We start from the raw sequence: 18,366 nt of genomic DNA on the forward strand, positions 1-18,366 counted from the left end.
CACCATTTTCCTTCTTTTTTAAATGTTTGACATGACAGCCCTTCATAGCCAATGAATACCTGTGGTAACGTAAATGAATAATAAAGGTCATTTACTAAAGTGGTGTTGAAAGGATACAGCCATAAGCATATTTTGTAATTTGAATGAGTCAACATTGGAAACACATCCCTGGGCTAATTCCTTTGAGAACAGGAAAGATCTGATTCTGGGAATTCCCTTGTGTTGACAACGTGTGGGATGTAAGTATTGTCTAATTCTCGTGTCAACGATGGCCCACTGCACTGAGTAATGTCCAAATTCCACCAGATATGATCCAGGTGCCCTGCCTGTTTTGTTAGTTACACTTTCTTTAGCAAACCTAGCTGCAGTATAAACTCCCATGAATATGCTCCAACATGAATATATTATGTATTAATCTGTACAAGAGATGAAGGGTCCCTCTTAAAACGGAAGCATATGTCAAGAAACAGTCACACCTTCTCTGATAGGGCTTGGTGATAAAAGAGCCCTACCAGAGCCTTGATGTCCTTCATGGAGTGGGAACCCGTACAGTCATCGTCGCCCACCCCCTTTCACCCTATTATGATGCTGTGGTGTAATCAATCACACTAGGGACCAGGGTAACAGGAAGAAACCGTGCTAGCTGGCCAGGATGCAACAGACAAAAAGCCACAGTTAAAGCACAAGGAAAAAACATCTGCTGTTAATCAATATGCTGTAGCATTTACAAAAAACAGGATCAACTAGCAATAAGTGAAGTGTAGGAGGCAAGGAAAGTGTGAGCAACACAACGTAAGGGACTAGCAACATGGAGACACGGGAGAAGTAAGCAGCATCACTTTTATAGTGCAGGAATGGGATAGGTCTAATGGTAGAACATTGGAAAGGGACCTTGATGGAATGATACTCCGAGCCTCGGAAACAACATAGCTGTGAGGGTTTGCAGGAAGCCTACACTGTCTTTTGAAGCTTTGCCTCTAGAAGGAGGCGGCAAAGCACCACTGTGCTCAGGAAGACCATGGCATCCATGTGCAGGGAGGTTTCTCACACACACACACAGGGTCTCCGGCTCACGCATCTGGTGAGTAAGAGCATGCAGGGAGGCATAACAAGTAATCTACACCCTGATCATGGCCTGGAAGAGAACACAAGTGGGGATCAGGGTCCGGTTCTGAGAGGCCTGTGGTGCCATATTGGGGAGGGAAGGCATCACAACCTCGGACGGCAGCCTTAGAGTAAACAGGCCCAGGGTCTGTATCCTCATGCCGAGCTGTATGCACTGCGAGCATGGCACATGAAAGTTGGTGGGATGCAGAAAATCTTTAAAGTATGCAATCCTGCAAGAGAAAATGAAACCTAACCAGGTAATGCAGTTGCACTATGGTTGCAGGGTTAACTTTGAGACATCCAAATTTGGATATATTTCTGCAGAAATATAGGGTATGTTGTTGGGTTTTATTTTTGCATTTCGTTGCATTTCTTTATTTAGAGTGCCATTACATAAGTACAAGAATTTCATACAATAATAGAGGAATAGTGCCCCAACTTAATCCAAACGCATGCATCTAGTGTGATGCAACCTAAATCTGTCCTCCCCCACCGTAATGCATATACCAACAATGTTTGACCCTTTCGTCACAATTCGTCTGCTCATAATAGTTAACTTCAATGCTGCTGTTTAATTTGTGGAATCGATGACCTTTGAATCCCTCTCTGTTAGGTAGGGCCTCATGTTAACATCATATATCTCTTGGCCTGGACAGTGACCATTTCCCTCCGGTTATGGCTATGGAGTTTTCTGGACAGGCCCTTGCTTTGGGGGAGGAAAATGGCAGGAGGGCATACCAGCGCCTACCGGGTATAAGGCGGTATCACTGGGAGATGACTCTGAGGCTACCTAGTGTTGTAGATAAGTTGCTAGAGTTCTATGACACCCGATTGGACAGCATAGCATGTATTAACAGCTACGAGGAACTACTAAAGCTACTAGTTGGCGAATGCAGGAAACGGCTCCCGAGTAGGAATCATCCTGAGACGTCAAACTGGCGGGGTGCAGTTTGGTTCGATCAAGACTGTAGGGCCCTGAAATGGAAGATTAATGGGGCAACTAAACGTGTAGAAATGAACTCTGGTTAATTATATGCTCTTAAATCTGATTTTAGAAAGCTGTTGAAAACTAAGAGGAGGGAACACACAGTGGGAAAGGTTAGAGCAAGAGGTTACAAATAATAACTATAAGCTCTTTTGGAACTTAGTTAGTAGAGGGTTTGCCACTCCAAATAAGACTGATTCTTGCTGCATCTCAGGTGACAAGTGGGTGTCCTACTACACTAACATCTTATGGGAAGAGGGAGGGGAGGGTGTTCTCCCACAGTGTTCTCCCACAGTGTGCCCTGGGTGATCCGGGGGGCTATAGTCTTTACACAGGGAGAGATCCTGGAGTGTATCGCTGATCTCAGACTGGGGAAGGGAGGATCTTAAGGATCTTAAGCCGATGGTCTTCAGTCGGACATCCTGAAGTGGAGTCCTGTTTGGTGGGCCACTATTTTAGGAAAACATTTTAATGCTATTGCGAACTCTAAGGTGGTCCCCAGTCCTTGGATGAAAGCTATAATTGTCCCATTTTTTAAGCAGAGCACATCTAACGACCCCCACTGTTACTGCCCAATCTCGCTTCTGGATATTCCCAGTAAGCTCTTTAATAAATGTATAAAGAGGAGAGTCGAAGAGTGAGCAGAGAGTAATGCAGTGTTACCTTCCTCCCAAGCAGGGTTCCGTAGTGGGTTTTCAACTATGGGCCACTGCTTGGTTTTACTTATCCTATTTGAGAAGTTCAATAAGAGGGGGTAGGCTGTATGTTGCTTTTTTGGACCTTGATAAGGCCTTGTCTAAATGAACAGGGGAATTTTATGGCAGTAACTTCGAGACCTGAATATACCACTAAACCTACTGCAGTTGATTCTGTGCTGTTACAAAGATACTAATGCCGCTGTAAGGGTAAATAACTAAGGTCGGCTAACCGAGGAATTCCCTACAAACCAAAGCGTTAAACAGGGTTTTTACCTGGCTCTGTTGCTGTTCCTCCTGTTTTTAGCCGACCTTAACCCTGCAGAAGCCAGGTCCAGGACCAACCTGCTTCTTTTAAGGGGCAGGTCGTTCGAGGCACTGTTTTATGCTGATGACACAGCTCAGATCCATCTGACCCCTGTGGGGCTACAAACTGGTCTTCACTATGCTGCTAAGTATTTTAAGGCTAATAAGTTAACCCTGAATAGGGATAACACAAAGATTGTAGTCTTTAGTAATAGCAGAAAGAAGGTAGACTATTCGTGGTATGTCAATGGTGAGAAAATGGAGGTTGTGGACTCATTTTGTTATCTGGGGCTGACCTTTGACAGTGATGGGAAGAGGGGAAAGCATTTGGAATCAGTATGTCTAAAGGTCAGATCCATGTTAAATGGGATAATTAGATTCTACCATAAAGCTGGTGGGTGCATGCTGGGCAAGGCAATAGAGTTATACAAGTCTAAGGTGGGGAATATGCTACTGTATGGCAGTGAAATCAGGGGGAAGGCTAACTATGAGAAGTTGGAGGTTGCCAAAAATAAAATTATAAAAAGGCTGACGTGTCTCCCAATGGGAACCACAAATTGTGCTCTGCGCTTGCAGCTGGGTATCACATGGATAGCCACACAGGCTAAACTGAGACAAGGTGCCTTCTTTTCAAAGGTTTTGCAGGTACCCCAAAAAACTATAATATTCAGTACCTGTTATCGAAGATGGCAGGTTTTGGTTTCTGTTTAATGTGTAAGTGGTTTCGCGAGGGTTTTAACATACTGTTGACAGCAAGGATCAAGATCCTGACCTTAGCAAGAGACCTGAGCCTGACTGAGTTAAAATAAAGGGTTAAAGAGGGGGATACTTAGTAGGGACCTGACTCAGGAATGGAACACGGTTCAGGCCTTAGGCTCTCTAAATCTGTTTTCGGCTATGAGATTTAATAACGAGCAGGGGGGGGGGGTGTGTGTAGTATCCTCTCTCCTAACTGTAGGTGCTCTATCATACAAGTGCATTTGAGCATGTTACCACTAAAAGCCTGCACCAATCGGTGACTGGGAGACCCATCGAAAAACTGTCATGTGGGATAAAAGTAACAGAGGATCATAAGCATTTTTTGCTAATATATAGGTGGTACCTAGATTTGCAAAAAGATCTGTTAAGGCCCTTCTTCTTGGAAAATCAGATATGGGACTGCAAAGCAGCATTGTATTTTATCTGGAATTGTCCAGACCTTGTCTTTATTTTTAACTTGGTACCTATGTGAGCAAGGCTCTGATAAGATGATCGAAGAAAGTTTTAGATTGAAATTGAAGTGGGGAGAAGTTTCTATTTGACATTGCGTTTTTAATTGATTTTAAATTTTGTATAACTTTTTTTTTTGCTATGATGTGTTTAATGATGTATGTTAATGGGGAAATCCGATCAATAAAGCTTACTCACTACTCTTGGCCTGGCAGAGGGATTCACCATACCCCGGTAAACCTCTTTGCATTCATTAGTCTTAATCAGTTTGTGTAGCCATTGGATAACCAAAGGTGCATTTCTTTCTATCCATCCCAGAACCATGCACTTACTGGCCAGAAGTAACGCTAACACTATGCATTTACCTAGCAGTTTCAGAAGTGGCGGATGGAGACCCAAGAGGCATGTCAGAGGTAGTGATGTCTTGCTAGCATTTCAGAGACCTTGCACCAAAATTCTGCAATTTTGGAGCATGTCCAGGTCATATGTATAAAATCAGCCTCAAGCTGTTTACACTTAGGACATGCCTCAGACGCTATGGGATCGAACTTCTTGACCTTCAGTGGGGTGTACTATGTCTGGTGTAGAAAACGGTATTGTAATGCTCAATGTTTATAGCTGAGGGAAATGTACCTCAATTGCCAGCATATCTTTTCCCACTTCTCTTCGCTGATCATGTCTCGCAGCGCAAGCTCCCATCGCGAATTGGCCATCATAGTTCCAACAGCTAGGCTGGACCTAATCAGCACATAAAGTGAGGATATGGCATTAGATGTAGTGTCTGTTACCCTTAATAATTCTAGCATGGGGCTACTTTCCTCTGATACACATGGGTATTTAGCCTTCAATTCCCCTTTAATGCGTGCATAGAGCAGTACATTGGTCATAGAGGTATACATTTGCTTACTAAACTTTTCCAATGTAATGAGCTGTCCGTCACTGAAAAGGTCCCCAAACCTAGTGTACCCACCTCTCTGTAGTTTGCGCATGATATCCTTGTCTGCAGTAAAAGGGAGACTGGCCGGGTTCTCTAAGGAGAGAAGTGGTACATAAGGGGGGAAGAGTGTGCACATCTAATGTAACTTCAGTGATCCCATCTTGTATTTTCAACCAGATCTGTCGCGGCTTGACAGCAGGGGCTGATGTTGGTAGGGGTAGTTTAAGGGTAAATGGCAGTACAAGCATCTTTTCTAACTTGTTACGTTGCAGCAGTGGAGGTATATTGGTACCAATATATTGCATGGTGAAGCATGCAGACCCAGCCACATACCTCAAAATTAGGGACACTAAGCCCTCCCTGGTGATACAGTAATGTCAATGTGTCCCATTTAATGTGCAGTATTTTCCGCCCCCGAGACAAGGTCTGTCAGTGTAAATCTGATTGTCCCGAAAAATGCAGCATCGAGGCAGATGGATATATTAGTGAACAGATATAGGAATTTGTGAAGGAGAACCATTGTTTTCAGAGATATCCTAGGCATGAACGAGATGGGTATCGCAGACCTTTTCTTAACTTTAAGGTGCAATTTATTCAGTAGCGGGTCGTAATTCAGTGAGTACAATGGGGCTGAAGTATGTGCTATATTAATGCGGCCACCATCTAAATTGCTCGCTAAATCTTCCCGGTTTCGCTACACACGTTAGGGGAAACAGTTCTGATTTAGTTCCAATGCAGAGTGCCATCCAAATTCAACTTTCTAATGGATCGTGTCCTCCCTCTGATTCCTCATCTTTGATATAAACGATATTCTGTTTGCAGCTTTGGAAACTATTCGACAGCAGAGGGCACCGTGCGTCATCAGCTCAAGGTCCCTCGTGGCCTCCATCCTGCTCTCAGCTGTGATGTTGACGCTGGTATAAATAGCATGCACCACGCCCGTTGTCTCAGTTCCATTTTTCTGCGCACAGCACGGTTCGAACCGGTTTGATCCCCTCAGCGATTTTCAACAGTGTTTTTTACTCAAAAACTCGAGATAGGTCTACTCCGAAGACCGGATTCAAGAGGTGTCCGGACTGTGGATAGAAGATATCGATTACAGATCCCCACAGGATATGCCTCTGGTGTCTAGGGGTGGACCATAAGGTTGATGACTGTTAAGGCCTTAAAGAAGAGGAAGAGGAAGTTTGCCCTAGGTAGGCCACCATCCAAATCTCCTTCGACTGCTGCGTCCAAAAAGAGAGCGTCAGAGGAAAAAAGCTTAAGGGGCATCTCACCTCAGAGAGCTAAAAAGCACTCTAAACATTCCAAGTGCTCCAGATCGAGGAGTGATTCACAACATTCGTTGTCATCGGCTTCTCAAAACAAATCGAAGAAGGGTTGCTATTGCTCCCCTTCATCGTTGGACTGCTCACCCGACAGAAAAAGGGTTCAATTTCGTAACAAATTGGCTTACAAATCTAATTGGGAGGAATTGTGCTTCCAAATGCTAGAGGTGTTCATGCAGGAGGCCCTTCCCAGCCCTTCCAAGTAACTGAGAAGGCTTCTGACCCTATTTCACCTAGTAAGGCCGACAGGGATTCTTTGAAGATTGCTACTCGTGCACCTACGAGTCCAGGCAATGAGTTAGAGAAGCGTCTTCGGGAGGCGTCGAAAGAATCGACGATTCGAGGGAAGTGGAAGCCATGACCTCACTCTTCTGTTCTGTCAAAGGAATAGGCGTTAAGCCTTTCAACGTTGAATACTTCGAAGTCAACGCCATCATCATTTTCTTTTTCTGAACGCTTTAAGGTTTTTTAACCTTTGTCGAAGAAAGACTTAATTAGGTCTATTAGTTCCATATTTGAAGAGGACGAAAAAGAAGAGGAGGAAAGTATTCCTTTTGGATTGGAGTTTAGTACTCCAAATGTGCCTGAAGAGCTTATAACTGAGGAATCTAGGTTGCAGAACCTAGTGGACTGCTAAAAGAGGCCAGTGGATTGGGCACTTCACCTGAAGTGGATTCCCCCCGTCTCCCCCCCACTGATTCTACAGGTCACGCACATGCCTCTTATAGGTCTGTCATGAATAAGGTGACCAAATACTTGGGCTGGGGTCGTCCTGTTAAAATATTGAGCAGGATGATCTAACAGACAGGTTCTAGGGGTGCTCCCAGGACAGGTTCAAAAAGTAGAAAAAGCGAACCACAGCACTCAAAAAAGGAGTGCACTACTTGCAGGAAAAAACACACAATCTATTCATGCATCACGGCCGAGAAGATGAACTGAACAGTGCCAAATTCACACAACCACTGCAGGCTGAACATTTTATAGCCACAAACAAACCATTAGCATATGCAAAAGAAATGCAACAAAAATAACATCCTAACATGATCATTGGCTGTCGTCACCAGTCCCTTAAACAACCCTATACATTGCCCAAACACTGCTGGCAGTTAACTTTTTGTCACAAAAAAGAACACCACCCACCCAACATGATCTCGCCCCCCTTGGTCAGCAAAAAATGCACCAATCCCATCCCGGGGAATAGTTCGATAAGGGGCTTTATTCTAATTGGACAATGCTACTTCAGACAACTGGAGCCGCAGCGTCCCACCGAATGTGACCAATGAGCCGCAAACCAACATGGCACACACATCTTCTATTCATTTCTTTTAAGATGGATTTCTAAACTCTGACCTGGTGGGCAGAAGTTTAGGAGGCCACCCTCGGTTTAGTGAAACAGGGGAACCTTCTTGACAACCAGACCATTCTAGGTAGCTTGGCAGGTGGTCAAGACTAAATCTCATGAGGGGTGAGAGTGATTGGAAGCCCACAATGAGCACACACAGCAACAAACCACAAATTACTCTTAGTCAAGTGTATATGAAAAATATCCATACATTTATTGTCGGCCGGACCAAATAGACACAAGTATCCTTAAACTATACAATATATATACAACACATTTACTAAGGCAATTCAGTTACAGGATATAACCACAACCTGTGTGAAGAGAGGGTCATTCTTCAGAGTTCGTTCCCTAACTTTCGAGTCCAACCCTAAGAAGTAGGGAGCCTTTTGCTCAACAGTACAGTTGTGCGTAAAAGCGCACGATAGCGCAGATTAACAAAAACTGGGTCTTCTTGTAGGGGCTGTAGCAAGTCAGGAAAGGGCTTGAGGCAATGAAGAATTGGTTCCCACTATTCGAGTAGGCCCTGCCCTTGGCAGAAAAGCCGTGTTAAAAAGGGGAGGGGAGAATAGCTAGGGAGCGCAGGCTAACCCAGCCAAGTTCGCATACCTTCAAGGGATGCTTGTGCGTAAAAACGATCGGCTGTGCCAGGGGGGCACCGGTAAGTTATGCAAGTACTCAACGACCCTCGGCACAGTCCGGAACAAACTTTGCCAATTTAGTCGAGGTCGCTAGTAGGTTCAAGTCCTGCAGTTTCGCAGCGCTCCGGCTCTCAGCGGCTGCAGTGGAGAACGATCATCCGTGATGGGACAGTTTTCTTTTCTCAGCTTCCAAAGGAGGTAGTAAGGAAATTCTGGTGCAGCTGGCTTCAGGGCACAGGAGAGCAGAACAGCAGCGGAACTATGTTGACCGTCACCACTAGGTTGTGACGCAGGAATCGTGGATGCGGGCAGCATTATGCACTCTCCTAATTTTGGACCCAGAGGAGGTAGGCCTGCAAATGTGGCGGTAGAATGCATTGGACCACAAACAAGCGATGTCCCAAGTCTCGGGTCTGCGCTCGAGAAAGCGGCGATGCTGCAGATTACCCCGAGGTAGAGCTGGACAGCTCGCTGGATTATGCAGGAACTCTTCTGAAGTGGCTCGTTCGGTGGGTAATCGGGGGACGCCGGGAGTCGTCGTTCCCACTACTCCAAAGGGGCGAAACGCCTTGGCAGGCCTTCTTGATCGAAGAAGAAAGCAGGCTTCGAAAGGCACAGCAGAGCGCAAAGGGCGTCAAAACCTTCCAAAGCGTCTCTGGCAGTTTCACAAGTCTGTTTCTTTGTGTAGGAGACTTGGCTCCTTCTGTAGCTCGGTAAAAACACAGGTGATCGACCTGGAATGGCTGCAGAGCCCCTTATCTTATCCAAGATTCATGCCAAAATCGAAGACTTGCAATAGAAGATCTGCTCTCTTCCAGGCATCCCAGACGTGGACAAGCACAGCCCACAGTGGTCTCAGTCATTCAGGCACTCCAGACATCCTGGCACCAGTAGTGTGGAGTCCCAGCCCTCTTCCTGGGCACACATACGTGACAGGCAGAAGCCCGCAAAAGAGATCGGTTTTTGCTGGAGACTGCTTTCCCAAATAAGGAAAACCTGGGTTCCTCGACCTGGGTGAAGACAAGGGACAAAATGGCCATGGGACATTTTGGACCTGGCCACAGTCTTGAACCAAATGCGGTAAACATGGTTTAACTCAGTAAAAAGAAGTAAAACATTACGAAAAGTAACTGCTGCCACCAGTTCGTCCCAGGCACACTTGTACAATCACCAGAACATCCTTTGAGGGTATCTAGGGCCATAAAACAAAAAGGGACCCCAGCGCACGGTACTGGGAGTGACATTGTGCACTGTTAAAAACATAATCAAAGACTATGGGAAGCATATATTCCCAGTACTGACAGTCTGAAGGACATGTCAGTTTCCCCATAACAAGTGAGAAAAAGCCCAGGGGAGTTCAGCTGAAGGCTGGGCTCCACTGGAAAAAGTCAGGTTAGGATAGCCAAACAAAAGCAAAAAGTGTGTGGGGTCCATAAATGTAGGGAACATTGCACATAAATGAAATCTTTGCTAACAATTTCCCATTCCCTCTGTCTGCACCAGTCTGTTGATATATGTTGCCAATCCTGGTACATCATCTTCTAGCAACTTCCTTGCAATGAATGGCCTTCTATAAAAAAATGTAACAGGTCCACTGATCAGCACCACTCCTGGACCATCATTTCTGCAAATTTCTCCATATTATTCATCCAATTTCGCATTGTGTCTGCCTGAGAACTGCTCCCACCCCTCACTTTGGCCTTCACAACATTATGTACTCTTTCCCAATCTGATGTGCCAGCAGCTCCTGTCTGGGACTGTCCTGTCCCTTGAGAACTGCTTCCCTTGCAATAATAAGTTGGCAACTATCTCATGCCCTTCACCACCTGCCCTTGTAGGGCAGGACAAAATTCAATCAAGTGCTGCCAACTAACAACAGTGACCAAATACACTATAATGGCAGCTCTGTCCCTCTGGCTAAGGCATACTCAAAGGTGGCTGAAGCTATTGTTCATTATAACTAATATCCCTACAGGCAATATGCACAATAATGGAGTGTTATGTATTACACACTATGGGCTCTAAAAACTGCAGAGGGCAAAACGTGCAAATGTTTGCCATGAAAAAAGATAAACCCTGATGAACTGTATGTGTATTTGTGTCAGATGGTAGCTGTGCAACTGTATGTGTTCACCTTCTATCCAGCTGTCATGTAACCCAAACCTGTAGTGCCATGAGATTGATTGTGGGCAAGTGTGCTACACAATGTGCTGTGTGTTTTCTGTGAAGTGTGATGCGGTGGAATGCAGTGTCATAAACCATGTATTTTCTGCAATCATGTTGTGCATGCAAGGTGTACTAAGTATGGTGCCATGCAGTGTGCTGCGTGCCATTCACAGACGTTGGGCAATGTGCTACTTGAAAAATAATATACTGCTCCCTCTCTGTGAGGTGGAGTGCATGCAAGGAATACAATGTTATGTGCCGCAATGCTGGAAAAAAGCAAAGCTACAATGCAACAATTGCCTGTGTTACGTAAAAAAAACAAATATACCACTGTGTGCTATATTGTGCCACATCTTAGCTACTAACCTAAAGTTATTAGCAGTGCTACTAACCCTGTGGCACATGGCCATTACGTCACTGCCTGGGTCCTTGTCCCCTGCTAGAAGACTTTTCTCAGACGATACTTGTGCTCATGTTGTGGGTGGTGCACCTGCATCTGAACAATCGCAAGGATCCTGTTTTGCCGTTTCATTCTGCTTTTAAGAACAGAATCCTTGACAATTGAAGAAGCCAGACACCGCACCAGCAGTCAATAAGGATCTGGTTAGAAAGTACCGGCCTTCAGCTATAGATTCAGAGTTTCTATCCAGACATCCAACACCGTAAAGTCTAGTTATGCAAGCAGCTACGTCTACCTCAAAGGTGACAGTTTACCCAACTATTCCTCTGAGCAAGAATGATAAGAAATGTGATGCCCTGGGTAAGAGGTTTTTTTCTGTGGGGAGCATAGCTCTGAAGGCCATTAACGCTACATGCGCTCTGGCTAAATACTCTTACACTCTGTGGGATCTGGTGGCACAAGCCGCATAGCATATCCCTAAATGTGACATGACGGAAGGGTTCATCAGTATTATGCAGGATGGTAAGGATGCAATGTGGCAGTTATAACAATATGGGTTAGACTCTTCTGATTGTGTGTATCGATCTATGGCAGTGAGCACGGTGGCTAAAAGGTTTGTGTGGTCGCACTGATCTGGGTTTTCCCCAGACGTTCAGGCTAGGCTACTAGATATGCTGTTTGATGGCTCTCAAGTAGAGAGTATTCACCAGCCATAGTAGGGCCATTCTACCTTTCAGATCTGGATGGGTTGCTCCTTTCGGTTCTATTCATCAATTGGCAGAACAAGGGGACACATGTCTCAAAGAGGACAGAGAAGACTACCTCGTGGTGAACGAGGATGGGGAGGTAAACTACCCACACAAACTTTGCCTCTTTGTTTGCCGCTGCAGCCACAGCAACAAAACCTCTTCAGGTCCTTGGTCCACAGGACTGTAGTGGGAGACAGATAACACAGCATCTAAAAGAATGGTGAAGCATCTCTTCAGATACTTGGGCACTGCCAACGGTAGTCCATGGTTACTGCTCCCATTCTTAAAAAAGCCCCCGGTTTGTCACCAAGCAGTCAATCCTTACGGGAACCAGATCCGCTCCTTCTGCAGGAGATTCTCTGCTTGTTAGAGAAAGGTCCAATATAAAGAGTACCTGTAGTGAGAGGAACCAGGGATAGTACTACTCTTATTTTCTAATTCCCAAAAAGGATGACCCATCTTGTCCCTGATATGCTTGGACAAGTTCCTCAGGAAGGACAAGTTCAAGATGGTAACTCTTTTGCTGATCCTCCAGGCCCTTCAGCTCCAGGATTCGATGGTTTCACACGTTCTTCAGGATGCTTACTTTCTTTTGCCCATACATCCCAAGCACAGGAAGTACCTGAGGTTCGACATTGGCAGTTCGCACTTTTATTTTCGTGTACTGCCTTTTGGGCCCACCTCTGCTCCAAGGGTCTTCACCAAGTTGATGGCAGTGGTGGCAGCGAATCTGAGAAGGGGAGGGATTCACATCTTTCCCTCGCTAGACGATTGGTTGATCAGGGCTCGTTCTCCCGAGCAGGATCTGGAATATCTCAGAAGCACCTACCACTCCCTCCACGAACTAGGATTCTCCCTCAACTTCAAGAAGTCCCACATGACACGTTCTCAAAAGCTCCAATTTATTGGAGCGGCCCTGGTTGCTTTGTTGGGGAAAGCTGCCCCCCGTGGTAAGGGCTCAGTACAATTTGCAGATGGGTAACACAATTCAGTTTTCTAAGGTTGCTCGGCCTCATGGCATTTTGCATTTTCCTGGTGCCAAAAGCCCAGCTAAGAATGAGGCCCCTTCAGTGGGCCATCAGAACCCAATGGTCACAATTCTCAGGCAGGATGACGGACCTTCTTCAGGTCCCGAGCAAGGCCGCACAGGATATCCTGTGGTGGACCTGGAAGAAGAATGTGGTGAAAGGGAAACCTTTTTGGCAACCTTGGCCCGATGTGACAATAATTATGGACACCAACCCTCATGGGTTGCGGAGCTAATATAAACGATCTGGAAACCAGCGGTCGGTGGTCTCCTTCGGAATTCAAACTAACATCAACCTTTTAGAGCTGAGGGCAATCAGGCAAGTGCTGATGTCCTTTTTACTTTCTATATGAGGGAAGAATATCCTGATAATGACGGACAACCCAGTGGCCATGCATTACCTCAACAAGAGAGGAGGTGTAGGGTCACTACCACAGTGTAATATAGGCAATGCAGCTCTAGTTTTGGGCACTGCTGGAATCTCGTTATCGGCCTTTCACCTACTCGGAGAAGAGAACAGAATGGCGGCCGATCTGAGCAAGCAGAGCAGAGTCTCCCACGAGTGGGAGGTGGTTCAGGAAGTCTTTCTAGAGATATTTGCCTTTTGGGGAACCCCGTAAGTGTCCAGTATCAACAGGAAATGGAAATGTGACCTGTTCTGCTCCAGGGAATTTCCTCAGAGAGGAGCTCTGGGGGATACGTTTGTGGTGGATTGTGATTTTACACTCCTGTATGTGTTCCCACTGGTCCCTGTCATTCCTCATGTCATCAGGAGGTTGAGGAAGTTCAGCAAAATTCTTGATCCTGATTGCTCCGTATTGAGCCAGGAGGGCGTGGTACTCAGACTTTCTAGACATCTCCATCTGCCCTCCAATTCGTCTTCCCCAGAGAGTGGACTTGCTCTCTCAAGAGGGAGGCCGTCTTCTTCACCTAGAAATCAAGACCTTGATCCTTCACGCATGTTTCTGAAAGGTTATGGTTTAGGGATTGGGACCTCCCAGAGAACATGATGGAGGTGTTGCTTTCAACCAGGAGGCCAGCAATGAAAGCCCTTTACTGCTGCCGTTTGAACACATTTTGTAGCTGGCGCAGGGCTAAAAATAGTGACCCTTTCACTTGTGACATGCCTTCTGTACTTATTTATTTATTTGTATTGTGCCGGAGCCCACAGGCATCAGGGCGCCGAAACATAAACACACAGACAATGGGGGATCAGGACAGCAGGAGGTGTCATCACACAAAGATAGTTAAACAGAGTGGTCTTTAGTTTCTGACAAAACATATTGAATTCCTTCTTAAGTCTGAGATCTAGGGGGGAGGGCGTTCCAGACTTTAGCAGCCACAACAGGAAAAGATCTGCCCAAGCTATTGGCAAGACTGAATTTAGGGTTTTTAACCAGTGCTAAGGTGATGAGCATAACTTTCTTGGTGAATCGTAAGGAGGGACAATCTCTTTAATGTATGATGGGGGTGTACCGTGTAGGGCCTTATGGACAAGTGAGTCCGCCTTGAATTCTAGGCGTGCAGTGAAAGGAAGCCAGTGAAAATCTCTATGGCTATCTGAGATGTGATCTCTTTTAGATTTCCTTTTTACAATACGGACAGCATTGTTTTGAATCACTTGTAAGGCCTGGGTATTCTTTTTATTGGCCCCAATCAGGAGTACGTTTCCGTAGTCAAGCCTGTGTAGAATGACAGCCCGAGCCACCGACGCACAGTTGGATTCTGTCAGAAAGGAATGGAGGTTCCTCACGAGACGGATGTAAAAGGTACTGTTTTTCACAACCTGATTAACATGTATCTCAGCGCTAAGCAGAGAGTCCAGATAGAAGCACAGAGTCTTAACACTCTTTGAGTCCTGGATGGGGCATCCATGGATGTGGAAGGATTGATATATGGGATCAAGCTTGGATCTAGAGTGAGCAGAACCAAATATAAATAGCTTGGTTTTATTCCCGTTGAGATACTTCGAGTTGGTGTTCATCCAGGTTTTGATGCGACCGTACATGGTTTGAAGTAGGGTCGCATTGTGATGGTAATCTCCTGTGAGTTCGACAACCAACTGGGTGTCATCAGCGTAGTTAGTGAAAAACACTTTGATGTCATCTAGAAGGTTGCAAAAAGGCTGGATGTACAAGTTAAATAGTAGGGGAGACATGCATGCTCCCTGAGGGACTCCACAAGAGATGCGGTCGAGAGGTGAAGTGGCATTGCCCCCAACATACTCTAGAGGAGCGATGTGAGATGAAAGATTGAATCCATTGGATGGTCTCTGAGCTGCAATGGCCAGAGTTTTCTAAGGTTAGCAGCAGCCGATCGTAGTCTAGGGGGTCGAAAGCAGCTGATAGGTCCAATAGAACCAGCATGCCGGCGTGACCTACATCACTGATTCTCAACATGTGGGTTTGGAGGTCCAGAAGTGCTGTTTCTGTGCGGTAGTGGGGCTGGAAACCATGCTGCCTGGGTTGTAGGATATTTGATTTTTCAACATGTTGGGTGGTGGTGCATTTGTCTAGTATTTTTAGAAGGAAATGGCAATTTGTGATCGGGCGCAGGTTGTTTGAGTTTTTAGGATCTAACCCGGGTTTCTTGATTAGTGGGGTAATGGTAGCCTTTGTTTTTTTATTGGGTTTACAACATGTAAAACATTCCCCCAACGTATACCCTTCCCTCCCTTCCCACCTTCTCCCTTCCCACCTTCTCCCTGGGGTCTACACTTGTCCTTCTTTGGGCTGATTCAGATTGTTCTAAGTCCATGTTTTCATTGCAAGTCTAGGAGTTTGAGGCATTGGGAGCACCACACCGCCCTGTAGTCGTCTTTGAGGAAGGCCAAGGTCTCTCCCCAGTCCTTTGCAAACTTATGCACGTTCCCATTCATAGCATACGTGGCCCATTCTAGAGCTACTATTTCCCACACTTTGCATAACCAGTCCTGGATTGTGAGTATATTCGCACTTTTCCATCTTTGCGCAATTATAGTAATTGCTGCCAGGGTCAGGACCACTTTTGCCTTTTCTTTGCTACAGGGTTCGCCCACCGCCTCCCTTCCCTTTATGCCCAGCAGGATCTGTTCCGGGGTTTGCTACTCCCTTTTCCATATGCCTGGTCCTAAGCCTGTTGCACTTCGGACCAGAAGGTGACAATATTCGGGCACCTCCACCATATGTGTTGCGCTGTGCCCTCTTTCCTGCATCCTCTCCAGCATTCCCCTGATGCCCCTGGATAGATTCTGTGTAGGCGAGCTGGTGTATAGTGCCACCCAAATAGTATTTTATACCAGGCTTCTTGCAATTGGGAGGCCTCTGCTAATTTGGGACTCTTCCCTCATAGCCTCCCCCTCTCCTCCTTTTCTATGTCCCTTCCCAGTATCTTTTCCCATCTTTGCAAGTACGGCCATTGCTGTCTGGGGGTCGCGTCATCTATTATATTGTACGGGCTGGAGATCAGCCCCTTGGACCCATCATTTGCCACCAACAACTTCTCGAACGGGGTCACTTCCCTATTTGCCGCCTCCTTGTTTGTTGACTGTAGGAGCCAGTGGCGTAACTGGGCTTATCTAAGCCTCTCACCCGCTCCAATTGCGAATGCTCTTCTGCATTCTGTGAAAGACCGAATCTCCCCACCTTGAAACATATCCTGCATCCTTTTGCAGCCCCCTCCTGCCAATTCCTAAACGTCCCCTTCTCCATTCCGGGCGTGAAATCTCCATTATTGAAGATGGGCGTGAAAGGTGACGGAAAGGTTGTAATTCCCCTAGTCTTCGCAAGTCTGTCCCAATTCTCCACCATTAAGCCCATTATGGTGGTTTCGTTCATATGTTTTGGCCAATGCAGTTTCCTCAGCCAAAGAACCATCTCCAGATTATGCTTTGTCACTGCCCTGTCCATCCCGACCCATAGTTTTCCCTCTCCTTTGCGTAACCATTCCCTGATGACCCGTAGCTGGGTCGCCTCATAATACTGTAGAAAGTTGGGGAGTGCTAACCTCACCTCCCTCCTGGGAGCCGTGAGCTGGTGCTTATTGATCCTAGCCCTCTTCTCTTCCCATATGAGCTCGTTCGTCAACTCCCTGAAGAACCTCGCCGGGACTGCCTGTGGGATTGCCTGGAATAGATATAACATTTGTGGTAGCGCGACCATCTTAACTGCGGCTTATCTTCCCATCCATGAGATGTGCAGGGCCCGCCATTTGTGGTAGTCCCTTTTTATTCCCTCCATTAAGGGGGGATAGTTTGCTAGATACCACCCCTTGAGTGTCGTGGTGATCAGCACTGCCTGATATCTAATTCCCCCTGGTCTCCAAACAAACGGGGTCTCCACCTTTAGCCTATTGCACTCCTCCTTCTCTAGGGTGAGGTTCATCAACTCTGACTTTCCAATATTTATGTGTAGGCCTGATGCCTCCCCGAATTCCTCTAGTATTTCCCTACTTGCCCTGATGGCTTCTAGTGGGTTGGTCAGAGTGCAGCATGTCATCCACAAATGCAGCAACTTTATGCTGTTGTCCTCCGAAAGGGATGCCGTGGATGTACTCTGCCTCCCGTATTGTCTGCAAGAGGGGCTCTAAATAGATTGCGTACAGTAATTGGGACAGAGGACATCCTTGTTTCATTCCCCTGCCCAGTGTAAATGGGCATGACATTGCCCCGTTTACCGTCACCCGTGTGAGTGGTCCCTGGTAATTAGGCTGCACCATTTTTAGAACGTTGCCTCCCAGCCCCATCTTCCCCATGACCCGAAACAGGAAAGACCACTCCATGCGGTCAAACGCTTTTTCAGCATCCAGTGAGAGCAGGACCGCAGGGGTGTTTGTTCGATGTGCTTTTTCCGCCAGATGGGCGACCCTTCTTATATTGTCTGCCCTTTGACTACCCCTATGAAGCCTGCCTGCTCCTGGTAGATTAGCCCTGGGAGTAGCCCCTCCAGCCTGCTCGCTAGTACTTTTGTAAAATATTTTGCATCTACATTGATTAATGCGATTGGTCTGTATGATGTGCGTTCCATTGGGTCTTTATGGGGTTTCAGGATGAGAGTCATTTTGGCCTCTTCCGTGGAGTGAGCTATGCGGCCGTGTCTTTGAATGTGTTATAAAGGTCGGTCAGGTGCGGGACTAGAATAGCCACAAATGTTTTGTAAATTGCTGCCGTATAGCCATCTGGGCCCGGGGCCTTGCCCGTGGGTAAACCCGCAGTAACCCTCCTCACCTCTTTCTCCGTGATCTCCCGTTCTAGACCCTCCTGGGTTTCCCTAATAATTTTCTGTAGGTTAACCCGCTTCAAAAATTGTTCCTGCAGCTGGGGCTGGGGGTTCTGTGACGTGTATAACGCCTCGTAAAATTTTGCTAAGCTTTCCTGAATTTCCTTGTTACATGTAATTGGTTCCCCTGTGTCTGATTTTAACGTTGTATTCACGTTCTTGGCAGCCACTCCCCTGAGAAGGCGCGTCAGGAGAGCGTCTGCCTTATTTGCCTTTGCA

General features: G+C 46.3%; 1 protein-coding gene across 1 annotated transcript in view; it reads left to right on the forward strand.

Moving 5' to 3' along the window:
- LOC138467288 (uncharacterized) overlaps positions 1–18,366 on the forward strand; it is a 5,113,521-nt gene that overhangs the window by 4,211,106 nt on the left and 884,049 nt on the right. The gene's annotated exons all lie outside the window — the stretch shown is intronic.

The sequence above is a fragment of the Ambystoma mexicanum genome, chromosome 4q, assembly GCF_040938575.1.
Source record: "Ambystoma mexicanum isolate Mex_15411 chromosome 4q, UKY_AmexF1_1, whole genome shotgun sequence".
NCBI lineage: Eukaryota > Metazoa > Chordata > Amphibia > Caudata > Ambystomatidae > Ambystoma > Ambystoma mexicanum.